Here is a 12574-nt window from a genome sequence, read left to right as displayed (position 1 = left end):
TCTTTTTGAAGAGCACAGGCTAGTTATTTTGTAGATGTTCCTAACTGGGGCTTTGACTCCTCATAATTAGATTCACGTTAAACATTTGTCACGTGAGTGTTATGAATGATGCATAGTTCCCAGTGTGGTAGGACAGGAAACACAATGTATCTGTTACATTAATGATGGTGAATTCGGTCACTTGGATACACTGATAACTACTAGATTTCTCCAGCTGTGAAATTGCTATTTGCCTTTGAAATTAATAACTAATCTGTGGGGACGTCTTGGGGACTGTGTAACAACTACCTCATCATAACCTTCACCTGCTAGTCTTTGCATTCATGAATATTCTTGGAATCAATTATCACTTATAATGATGGCAAAAGGATGACTTTCTTACTCCCTCATCCCTTTTATATTTAGGAGTTGGTGCTCTGCCGTTAGAAGAGCTTTCCCCTCTCCCCCATGGCTCTCCCTCAGTATGAATCCTTGCTTACTGGCACAGCAGGATCCTGGGTTTATCTTACTGTGTGCTGGAGCCACAGACTACAGAGCCCTGAGTCCTGTGGAGTGGAGAAACCACTCACTGTTCTCATTGTTACTGGGGTAGCAGTCCTTCGTGTATATGTGTGTAAATGCTGACACCTTTCATTTCAAGTAAGTCTTCCAGTCTTTCCCTATTCCATATTGACTTCGTTCTCCAATAGTCAGAAATTGGCTCCCAGTCATCGGTCTGTTTACTCATTTGTTCAGTTCTCCAAAATGCAGCTCTGCTGGAGAAGGGGTAGGCTAACCGCTCCAGTATTCTTGGGCTTCCCTTGTGGTTCAGCTGGTAAAGAATCCTCCCGCAATGCGGGAGACCTGGGTTCGACCCCTGGGTTGGGAAGATCCTCTGGAGAAGGGAAAGGCTACCCACTCCAGTATTCTGTCCTGGAGAATTCCATGGACTGTATAGTCCATAGGGTCGCAAAGAGTCAGACACGACTGAGCAACTTTCACTTTCCAAACGCAGCAAGTACCTTTAGAGTTCCTAAACAATGTCACTGCAAAAAAACACGCCTGCTTGTGTGGCAAGGCAGATTCTTAACCACTGGACCACCAGGGAAGTCCCTCTTCAGATATTTAAAGTGGGCTATTTACCTCCTTGGAATTACCCAGTAAATGCTTTTCAGCGTTCCATATTCTTCATGAAATTCATCTTTAATGACTGCGTTGTATTCCTTTGCGTAGGTAGACCATACGAATGGAGAGACTATAATACATGGTAGAAACTGGGTGGGTTTACAAAAGCTGGAAAAGACCCTGATGCTGGGAAAGACTGAAGGCAAAAGGAGAAGAGGGTGGCAGAGGATGAGATGGTTAGAGAGCATCACTGACTCAATACTCCTGAACCTGAGCAAACTCTGGAGACAGCAAAGGACAGGGGAGCCTAGCATGCTGCAGTCCATGGGGTTGCAAAGAGTTGGACACAATTTAGTGACTGAACAGCAACAAAAGCTGGATGGCTTATAAAGGAATATTTGTTTCATTCTTATATTTTTCTTTATATCAAAAATATGCCAGGAATTATATAATATAGAAAGAGCTAGTGGGTATAGACATTTAGGGTCAGAAAGTTTATAGCAGAGCTCTGTAGTTAATATGGTTGCTTTAAGACTTGGACAATTTACTAGTTATGATATATGAATTTATAGATATATGTATATTCGTGTATACTAATAATATGTATATTAATGTGTGTGCTGTGCTTAGTCGCTCAGTTGTGTCCAACTCTTTGAGACCCTGTGGACTATAGCCCGCCAGGCTCCTCTCTGTTCATGGGATTCTCCAGTCAAGAACACTGGAGTGGGTTGCCATGCCCTCCTCCAGGGGATCTTCCTGACCCAGGGATTGAACCCAGGTCTCCCACATTGCAAGCGGATTTGTTACCATCAGAGCCACCAGGGAAGCCCATGAATACTGGAGTGGGTAACCTATCCCTTCTCCAAGGGAACTTCCTGACCCAGAAATCAAACCAGGGTCTCCTGCATTGCAGGCGGATTCTTTACCAGCTGAGTTACCCAGGAAGCCCATATTAATGTATACTAATAATTAATATGTAATATTATTTATACTATATATTTCTGCCTATAAATGAGGCATTCTTAATAAATATTCTGAAATTTCAGTGAAGTTATCCCCCGCCCCCCAATGACGCTCCTCTTTCTCTCTTTCAAGTGGTCTCCTGTGTTCTCTCTCACAGTCCTTGTCCCACTAGGTTTGGACATGGGGTGGGTGTCTTATTCATTTCTCCTTCCAAACTGTCTTCTGAAATTCCAGTTCCCACCCCTCCAGCATTAATCTTCATGTCAAACTATCCACCATGCCTTCTCCATAGAGCCACCTACCAATCTGTTCATTCTTCCTTATTCCTCGAAGGTTTTATCTCCAGAACCAGTTTCACTCCTCCAGCCACACTATTTGAAGATTAACACACCCACTTCCCAAACCCTCAGTCCCTCCACTCTCTGCGTCCAGGCGTCTTGTCTTCCACAGTGTCTCCGCCCCTGCCTCCACGGTAACACCTCACTGCCAGTCACCTGAAACCCCTCTTTCCTCTCAAGTTCAAGTGCTCCACTCTGCAATCACCAACTCTTATTTCCCCAGCTTATTCCCTCTTTGCTCCCACTTTAATAACTGAGAGCACAAGGACCTAAAACCCATTGCTCTCAGCTTTTTCACTCTCCTTGGTCACTTCTTCTCTTCTTTGACATTCAAGGTATTTGCTCCTGTGTCTAGAAAAGGGAGTGGGCTTCTGTTTGTGTCCCACTGTCCAGAGCTGTGTCTCAAGTCAGCCTCTAGCACCGGGGAACACTGAGTTTCTTTTCTCCAGTTGTTTGTTACAGAAGACGCAAGCAAGAGCTAGGAATTTGGGTTAGGAATACGTGGGGGATGAAGCTGTCTATAGTGTGTGGTTCAGATAGGCTGTGACTGAAATGAATTCTAAGCATACTAGCTCCAACTCTAATTTTTGTCTTCCACTTAAAGAACATTGCTGTTCTGGTGAGAATAGGGCTATTAGAGTAATAACACCAACACTCTTGGGATTAAAAAAAAATAATTTCTGAGTTTGGAGACTGAGCAATTGCCAGAACAAGTTATCTGGGAAGCATCTCACGAGCTGTCATGATGTAGCTGGAAAACACTTAAGGGATACACTGCTTACTGGGATAGACATACATGTAAACGGGTAACCACATATGAAGGACGTGAGGAGAGGAGAGTTTAAATATGCTGGAGTTCAAAGGAAGTTCTTATTGTACCAAAACTCTTAATGGATAGCAAGTATTAATTCTATACCAAATATTTTAAATTAAAAAATGTTTAACTATACAAAAGCAATGGCGAATGAACAAAAGTAGGTACATCCTACTTATCCTATCCTGGGACTAGATCAATACTGAGAAGGAAATGACAGGATCAGTTTTCTACATGGCTTTCACCCTGAGAGCAAGGCCCAGTCAAATCTAGGGCAGCTAAAATTTTAGATTGTATCTTGGACATTACCATTTGGAAAACTATAAAAGAGTTCAAGGCCTGTATAACTGCTGCTGGAAAATGACATGTGTAGGACAGCCTGGAAAAAAGCCAGAGAGGGAAAATCCCAAACTCAACTCTAAAAGGCAGAGGAGACTTAAAGCTACCAAGTCAATACAGAGAGAGCTGAATTGAAATTTGAGCTGTTACTCACAGGAAAGAATTTTCAGCTTGAATCCAGCTGAATTAAGTGCCTAATAAAACTACATTTTTTTTTTAAAGAAAATCAATATTCTTTGGAGGAACTCAATGAAATCCAGTTTCTTCAATATATTAATGACAATATCTAGGAAATAATCCAAAATTACTAGACAAATGAAAGAAATGGGAAAACGTGACTCATTCTCAAGAGAAAAGAGATCAATAGAGATCAGCCATGAGATGATCCAGATATTGCAATTAGATAATGAATTTTAAAAGCTATCATAACTATACTTAACATGTAAAGGGATTTATACTCACTATGAAGGAAGAGATAAGAAATCTCAGCTGAGAAATTGGATCTATCCTAAAAGAACAAAATAAAAATTCAAGAACTAAAAAAAAAAAATATATATATATATATATGTATCCTAAGTTAAATTTACTAGATCACTGTAACGGAAATGAAAATGACAGAGAAAAGTATCTCAGTGAACTTGAAAATAACTTAGATGAAATGGACTTATTCTTTGAAAGACACAATCAAGAATAAAATAGGTAATCTGACTAGGCCTGTGTCTATTAAAGAAATTGAACCAGTGGTAATAAACTTACAAAAAGTGAGGCCCAGAGGGTTTCATCAGTGAAGTTACCAAACATTTAAGGAAGAAATTATAGAAAACTGATATTATTTGTTCCAGAAAATTGAACAGAGGGATATTCTATGAGGGCAGTATTACCCTAATATCAAAGCCAGGTAAAGATATTAGAAGAAAGAAAACTATAGGCAAATCTCTCTCATGGACAAAGTGCAAAAAATCTCAACAAAATACTAGCAAAACAAATCCAACAATGTATGAAAAGAATTTATACCATAATAAAGTTTAATGTTTAAAGTTGAATATTGGTTCATCAGTTATACAAGTATACCACACTAATCCAAGATGTTAATAATGAGGGAAATGGGTGAGGAGAAGGACAGGGAGACAGGGTTCATGGGGACTCTCTACTATCTGCCTCTTTTTCTTTGGTAAACATAAAACTTCTCTTTTAAAAAATCCACAAAATCTGTTAATTAAAAATATAATAACCAAAGTGAGTTTGCCAGATTACTAAGAGAGCAGAATGGAAAAAGATGATCAGTGGTCTTGAAGATGGATTAATAGATGATCAAATCTGAAGAGCGCAGAGAAAAAATACCACAGAAAAATTGGAGAGAACCTCTGAAATCAGAGGGGTAATACAAAGGTATAATGTGCATGTATTTACATTCCAAAAAGGAGGGGGACAGGGATTGAGGCACAGAGGAATTTGAAAAAATAAAGACCAAAATGTTGCCCAATTTGGTGAAGGATGTAACTTTACAGATTCAAGAAACCCAGGGTGAAATGAACCTATCTATGAAACAGGAACACAGAGAACAGACTTGTGGGGGCCAAGGGGGAGGAGGTGCGGGAGGGATGGCGTGGGAGGTTGGGATGAGCAGGTGCAAACTGTTAGACATAGGCTGGATAGACAACGAGGTCCTGCTGTGCAGCACAGGGAATTACGTGCATTATCCTGTGATAAACCATACTAGAAAAGAACATGGAAAAGAATGTCAGCATACATATATATACATGTATAACTGAATCACAGCAGAAGTTAACACATTATAAATCAACTAGACTTCAATATTTTCTAAAAAGAGCTCAATGTACTCCAAATAGGAAAAACTGACCTATATACATTGTAGTCAAACTGATGAAAAGATAAAAGTCAAACCATGAAAGCAGCTAAAGAAAAAATGATATTGCAGAGGAAAACAATGATTTAAACAACAGCTGACATTTAAAAAAAAAATGCCACACAGAAAAGAAATCTAGGGCAGGAAAAAGAGGAGCAATATCTTTAAACTACTGCAAGAAAAAAGAAAATCAATCCTACCTTCAAAGAAAGCTTTCTTTTAGAATAAAGACAAACTAAAGACATTCAGATAAAGGCAAACAGAGTTCACTGCCAGCAGAACCACACCGTAAGAAATGCTCGAGGAGTTTTTCAGGATGAACAGAAATGATGCTGGGGAAACATCTCCAGGAAGTGCAGGAGGACACCAGGAATGGCAAGGATGTGGATAAATATAAACTATAATATTTTTTCTTAATTAATATACATGACTGTTGATGTAAAATATATAGTGTATATTGATGAAATACATGTACAAATACACTATTTGCTTTAGATGAAATGACACAACAGTCACTCTAAGACAACTGTGAAAAGCTAGGAAGAATTTTGTAATCACTAAATTCCCTGTTAAATGATGCAGAAGTATAGCCAAGAAAACAATAAATAATTGAAATGGAATCATTGAAATATCTTAAAGATACTGAATTAGTCCAAAAGATAGCAGGAATGGAAAAACAGAGAAACAAAAATCAAGAGGAAAGATCATAAATAGTAAAAGAGTAGCCCTAAATACGGAGAAGGTGATGGCACCCCACTCCAGTACTCTTGCCTGGAAAATCCCATGGATGGAGGAGCCTGGTAGGCTGCAGTCCATGGGGTCGCAAAGAGTCGGACACGACTGAGCGACTTCACTTTCACTTTTCACTTTCATGCATTGGAGAAGGAAATGGCAACCCACTCCAGTATTCTTGCCTGGAGAATCCCAGGAACAGAGAAACCTGGTGGGCTACACAGTCCATGGGGTTGCAAAGAGTCGGACACGACTGAGCATGTACACACACACACCTTTTCAGAAAATGTTTACCAATATTGGTCTCAGGAAGAAAAAACATTTCATTGTATCATTTCAATTGATACAGAAAAGGCATCTGACAAAATAAAATATCCAGTAATGATAAAAATCTTTGAGCAAACTAGGGAAAGAACTTCAACTTGATAAAAGACATGGAGAAAACCCAACAGGTGACATCATACTTAGTAAAGACTGAAGGCTTTTCCCATGTGACGGGACAAAGCAGGAACATTCACTCACCACTTCTATTCAAAATTGCACTGGAAGTCTTAGCCAGTGCACCAAAGCGAGGGACAGAAAGGTATATGGACTGGCAAGGAAGAAATAATTATCTACCCAAGAAAATTCTAAGGAATCTACAAATACCTAGAATTTAGAAGCAGTATATCAAGGTCATTTAAGGCCAATAAATACAAAAACACAAATCAATTATATTTCAATATCCTACCAAACTCCAAAAGATAGTGAAGGAGAGGGAAGCCTGGCGTGCTACAGTCCATGGGATCACAAAGAGTCGGACACAACTGAATGACCGAACAACTTTTTGCCTGGAGAATCCCAGGGACAGAGGAGCCTGGTGGGGCTATAGTCCGTGGGGTCTCAAAGAGTCCAATTTTCACTTCCCTAGTAATGTATAATATTTCTACGCCCTAGCAATATACAAAATTTAAAAATAATGCCATTTACAATCTCTCCAAAGAATGAAATATTAGGTTAAATCTAACAACATGTAGAGAATTTGTGTGCTAAACACTACAAAGTACTGATAGAAAGAAACCAAAAAACACCTAAATAATTGAAGAGATATACAGTATTCATGAATTAGACTACTCAACACAGTAAACATATCAATTATCCCCAAATTGACTTACAGATTTAATGCAACATTAATCAAATTTCTAGCAGCATTTTTTTTTTTTTTTGCATCAACGCAAGGCATGCAGGACCTTAGTTCCCCAACCAGGGATTGAACCCACACCCCCTGCAGTGGAAGCTCAGAGTCTTAACCACCGGACCTCCAGGAAAGTCCCCCAGTAGCATTTTCCTAATACAGATTGTGTGCGTGTGTGTGTAGTTGCTCAGTGGGGTCTCTTTGTGACCCCATGGACTGTAGCCCACCAGGCTCCTCTCTGTCCACGGGATTCTCCAGGCAAGAATATTGGAGTGGGTTGCCATCCCTTTCTCCAGGGGATCTTCCTGACCCAGGATTGAACCCACATCTCCTGTGTCTCCTGCATTGCAGGTGGATTCCGTTGAGTCATCACAGAAGCCCATAGATGTGGATTAGCTCTAAAGCTTTTGCACAGCAAAGAAAGCCATAGACTAGACAAAAAGACAATCCTCAGAATGGGAGAAAATATTTGCAAGTGGAACAACTGACAAAGGATTAATCTTCAAAATATACAAGCAGTTCGTGCAGCTCAATATCAAAAAGACAAACAACCAATCAAAAATGGGCAGAAACTACCTAAACAGACTTTTCTCCAAAGAAAACACACAGATGGCCAACAAACACATGAAAACATGTTCAACATCAGTCAGTATTAGAGAAACTCAACATCACTATTAGAGAAATGTAAACCAAAACTACAGCAAGGTATCAGCTCACACCGCTTGGAATGGCTGCCATCAAGAAATCTGCAAATAAGTGTTGGAGAGGACGTGGAGAAAAGGGAACCCTCTTGCACTGTTGGTGGGACTGTAAACTGATAAAGCCACCATGGAGACTGGTATGCAGGTTCACTTAAAAATCAAACTACCATATGACCCAGCAAAACCACTACTGGGCATATACCCTGAGAAAACCGTAACTGAAAAAGACACATACCCCTGTTCATTGCAACACTATGGACATGGGAGCAATCTAACTGTCCATTGACAGATGACTGGATAAAGAAGTGGTGGTGCATATATGCAATGGAATATTACTCGGCCATAAAAAGGAATGAAATTGGGTCATTGGTAGTGATATAGATGAACCTAGAGTCTGTCATACAGAGTGAAGTCAGAAAAAACAAATATCATATATTAACGCATATATATGGAATCTAGAAAACTGGTACTGATGAACAACAAATATTAATAGTTACAGACCAGGAATAGAGACACAGATGTAGAGAACAGACATGCATACACAGCCAGGGAAGGAGAGGGCGGGATGAACTGAGAGAGTAGCACTGATGTACATATACTACTGCGTGTAAAACTGATGGAGAGAGCTACTGTGGAGCACAGGGAGCTCCGCTCAGTGCTCTGTGACGACCTAGAGGGGTGGGAGGGAGGCTCAAGGGGGAGGAGATATATGTATACTTATAACTGATTCACATTCCTGTACAGCAGAAACCAACATGATATTGTCAAGCAATTATATTCCAATTAAAAATAAATGAAATGTATATGGAAAAACAAAGAAACAAATAGACAAGTTTTGATTTTAAAAGAGTAAACTGGAAGAAACACACTACCTGATGTTGAGAGATCCTCTAACGCTACAGTAAGCAAGAATGTTGTGATAGTGAAGGGGCAGACACACAGATTAGCAGAAAACAGAAAGTTCAGAAATGTACGCATGTAAACCTGGCAAACTGAGAGAGAGGCAAAAGCGATTCAGTGGAGAAAGGACAGTCTTTCAACAAATGGTGTTTGAACAACTGATCTCCAGTGCGGAAAACGGATGACCCTTAACCTAAACGTATACCTGATGCAAAAATTAGCAATGACTTACAAATCTGACTACAAAATTATAAAATTTAAAAAATAGTAAGAGGATATATGTATAACTGATTCACTTTGCTGTACACCTGAAACTAAAACACTAAATCCACATACTCCAATATTTTTTTTTAAAGGGGGGAAAATTTAAAAAAGAAAACATAAGAGAAAATCTCTGGGGTCTGAGACTAAGCAAGGAATTCTTAGACTTGACACCGCAAGTACACTCCATATAAAAACACATTCAGATTTCAGTTCAGTCGCTCAGTTGTGTCCGACTCTTTGTGACCCCGTGAACTGCAGCTAAATCTTATCAAATTTTAAAACTTATGTAAAAGACAACATTAAGAGAATGAAACATTCAAGCAATGGGCAGGAAGAAAATATTTGCAAAACACATATTCAAAAAATATTCTCTCCATAATATGTAAAGAACTTTTAAAACTCAACAATAAGAACTTTAAAACTCAACAGTAACCAACAACCCAATTGAAAATGGGCAAAAAGACATCAATGTACACTTCACCAAAGCAGATATAATGATGACAAATAAGCACATGAAAATATATACAACATCATTAGCAGTTAAGGAAATTACAAGTTAAACCACAATTAGATTCCACTACACACCTTCTCTTGTGGCTCAGCTGGTAAAGAATCCACCTGCAATGTGGGATACACAGGCTCGATCCCTGGCTGGGTTGGGAAGATCCCCTGGAGAAGGGAAAGGCTACCCGCTCCAGTATTCTGGCCTGGAGAATTCCATGGGCTGTACAGTCCGGGGTCACAAAGAGACAGACACGACTGAATGACTTTCACTTTCACACACCGATTAGAATGCCTTAAATAAAAAATAGGAGCGATATACAAGCAGCTCATGAAGCTCAATACCAGAAAAACAAAACAAAACCCCGTCAAAAAGTGGGCAGAAGACCAAAACAGGTGTTTCTCCAAAGAAGATATACAGATGGCTAACAAACACACAAAAAGATGCTCAGTGTCACTCAGTATTAGAGAAACGCAAAACAAAATTACCACAAGGTTATCACTTCACACCCGTCGGAATAGCCATCATCAGAAGGTCTACAAACAATAAATGGTGGAGAGGGTGTGGAGAAAAGGGAACCCTCTTGTTGCACTGTTGGGGGAATGCAAATTGATACAGCCACTATGGAGAACAGTATGGCGATTCCTTAAAAAACTAGGAATAAAACTATCATATGACCCAGCAATCCCATTCCTGGGCATATACCCTGAGGAAACCATAACTGAAAAAGACACATGGACCCCAGTGTTCATTGCAGCACCATTTACAACAGCTAGGACATGAAAGCAACCTAAGTGTCCATTGACAGATGAATGGATAAGGAAGTTGTGGTACATATACACAATGAAATATTACTCAGTCAAAAGGGAATGCATTTGAGTCAGTTCTAATGAGGTGTATGAACCTAGAACCTGCTACCCAGAGTGGAGTAAGTCAGAAAGAGAAAACAAATATTGTATGCTAAGGCATATATATCGGATATAGAAAGATGGTGCTAATGAACCCACTTTCAGGCCAGCAGTGGAGATGTGGACATAGAGAGCAGACTTGTAGACACAGTGGGGAATGACAGGGTAGGACGAATTGAGAGAGTAGTATGGAAACATACAAACCAGCATATGTAAAATGGATAGTCGGTGGGGATTTGCTGTGTGACTCTGTGACAACATAGAGGGGTGGGGTGGGGTGGGGTGGGAGGGAAGTACTAGAGGGAGGGGACATATGTACACCTATGGCTGATTGATGTTGATGTATGGCAGAAACCAACAACACCGTAAAGCAATTATCCTCCAATTAAAAATAAATTTAAAAACAAAACAAAGATAGGAACAATGTCAAATTGTCACGAGGTCCCAGAACTGGAATTCTCATATATGACTGGGGAGGGGAGGAATGGAAAATGGTACAGACAAGAGGAGAAGGGGGCAACAGAGGATGAGTTGGTTGGATGGTATCACTGACTCAATGAACATGATTTTGAGCAAACTCAGTGAGAGAGTGAAGGACAGGGAAGCCTGGCGTGCTACAGTTCATGGGGTCTCAAAGAGTCAGACATGACTTTGCAACTGAACAACACTGGTGGAAATCAATTAGAAATGTTGCAACAAATTAAAAAATACTCTAGAATACTCTTCTCAGCAATCTTTCCTAGAGAAATGAAAACTTATGCTTATAGTAAAGGGCTTCCTTGGTGGCTCAAAGGGTAAAGAATCTGCCTGCAATGCAGTAGACCTGGGTTTGAATCCTGGATTTGGAAGATCCCCTGGAGAATGGAATGGCTACCCACTTCAGTATTCTTGCCTGGAGAATTCTATGGACACAGGAGCCTGGTGGACTACAGTCCATGGGGTTGCAAAGAGCCCAACACGACTGAAAACCTGTATATGAATATTTATACCTGCCTTATTCATAATTGTCAGTAACTGGAAATAACCCAAATGCCCTTCAAAGGGTGGATGGATAAATAAACTGCAGTATATCTGTACAATGAAATACCATTCAGCCATAAAAAGGAACTAACCATTGATATACACAACAACTCTGATGAATCTTAATTTAAAATTAAGATTACTTTGGCCACCTGATACAAAGAACTGACTCATTGGAAAAGACCCTGATACTGGGAAAGACTGAAGGCAGGAGGAGAAGGGGACGACAGAGGATGAGATGGTTTGATGGCATCACTGACTCGACGGGCATGAGTTTGAGCAAGCTCCAGGAATTGGTGATGGACAGGGAAGCCTGGCATGCTGCAGTCCATGGGGTCGCAAAGAGTCAGACACAACTCAGTGACTGAACTGAACTTAAAATTATTTATTTATTCATTTGACTGCACCGGGTCTTAGCTGCAGTATGTGGGACCCTCAATTGCAACCTGTAAGATCTTTAGTTGCAGCATGTGAGGTCTAGTTCCCCCACCAGGGATGGAATCCGGGGTCCCAGCATTGTCTTAACCACTGGACCACTAGGGAAGTCCCTTAAAGGAATTATCTTAATTGAAAGAATCCAGTTACATAATGTTAAGCATTATATGGTTTCATTTAAATGGCATTCTCTAAAAGACAATACCATAGGGTTAGAGAGCATATCACTGGTTTTGAGGGTTTATCAATGAGGAGGAGCCATAAAGAGATAGCATAAGGAAGTTTTTTGGTGTGAAGATACCATTTTGTATTCTGAGTATGAGGCTTACACGCATCTATACATGTGTTAAAATTCACAGCATTTGGGAACTCTCTGGTCATCCAGTAGTTAAGACTCCATGCTTCCAGTGCAGGGTATGCAGGTTCGATCCCTGGTTATGGAACTGAGATTCCCACAAGCCATACAGAATGGCCAATAGATAATTCAAAGAATTAAACACCAAAATATTCTTT

The sequence above is a fragment of the Bos javanicus genome, chromosome 18 (genome assembly GCF_032452875.1).
Source record: "Bos javanicus breed banteng chromosome 18, ARS-OSU_banteng_1.0, whole genome shotgun sequence".
NCBI lineage: Eukaryota > Metazoa > Chordata > Mammalia > Artiodactyla > Bovidae > Bos > Bos javanicus.
This window is presented reverse-complemented; position numbering follows the sequence as displayed.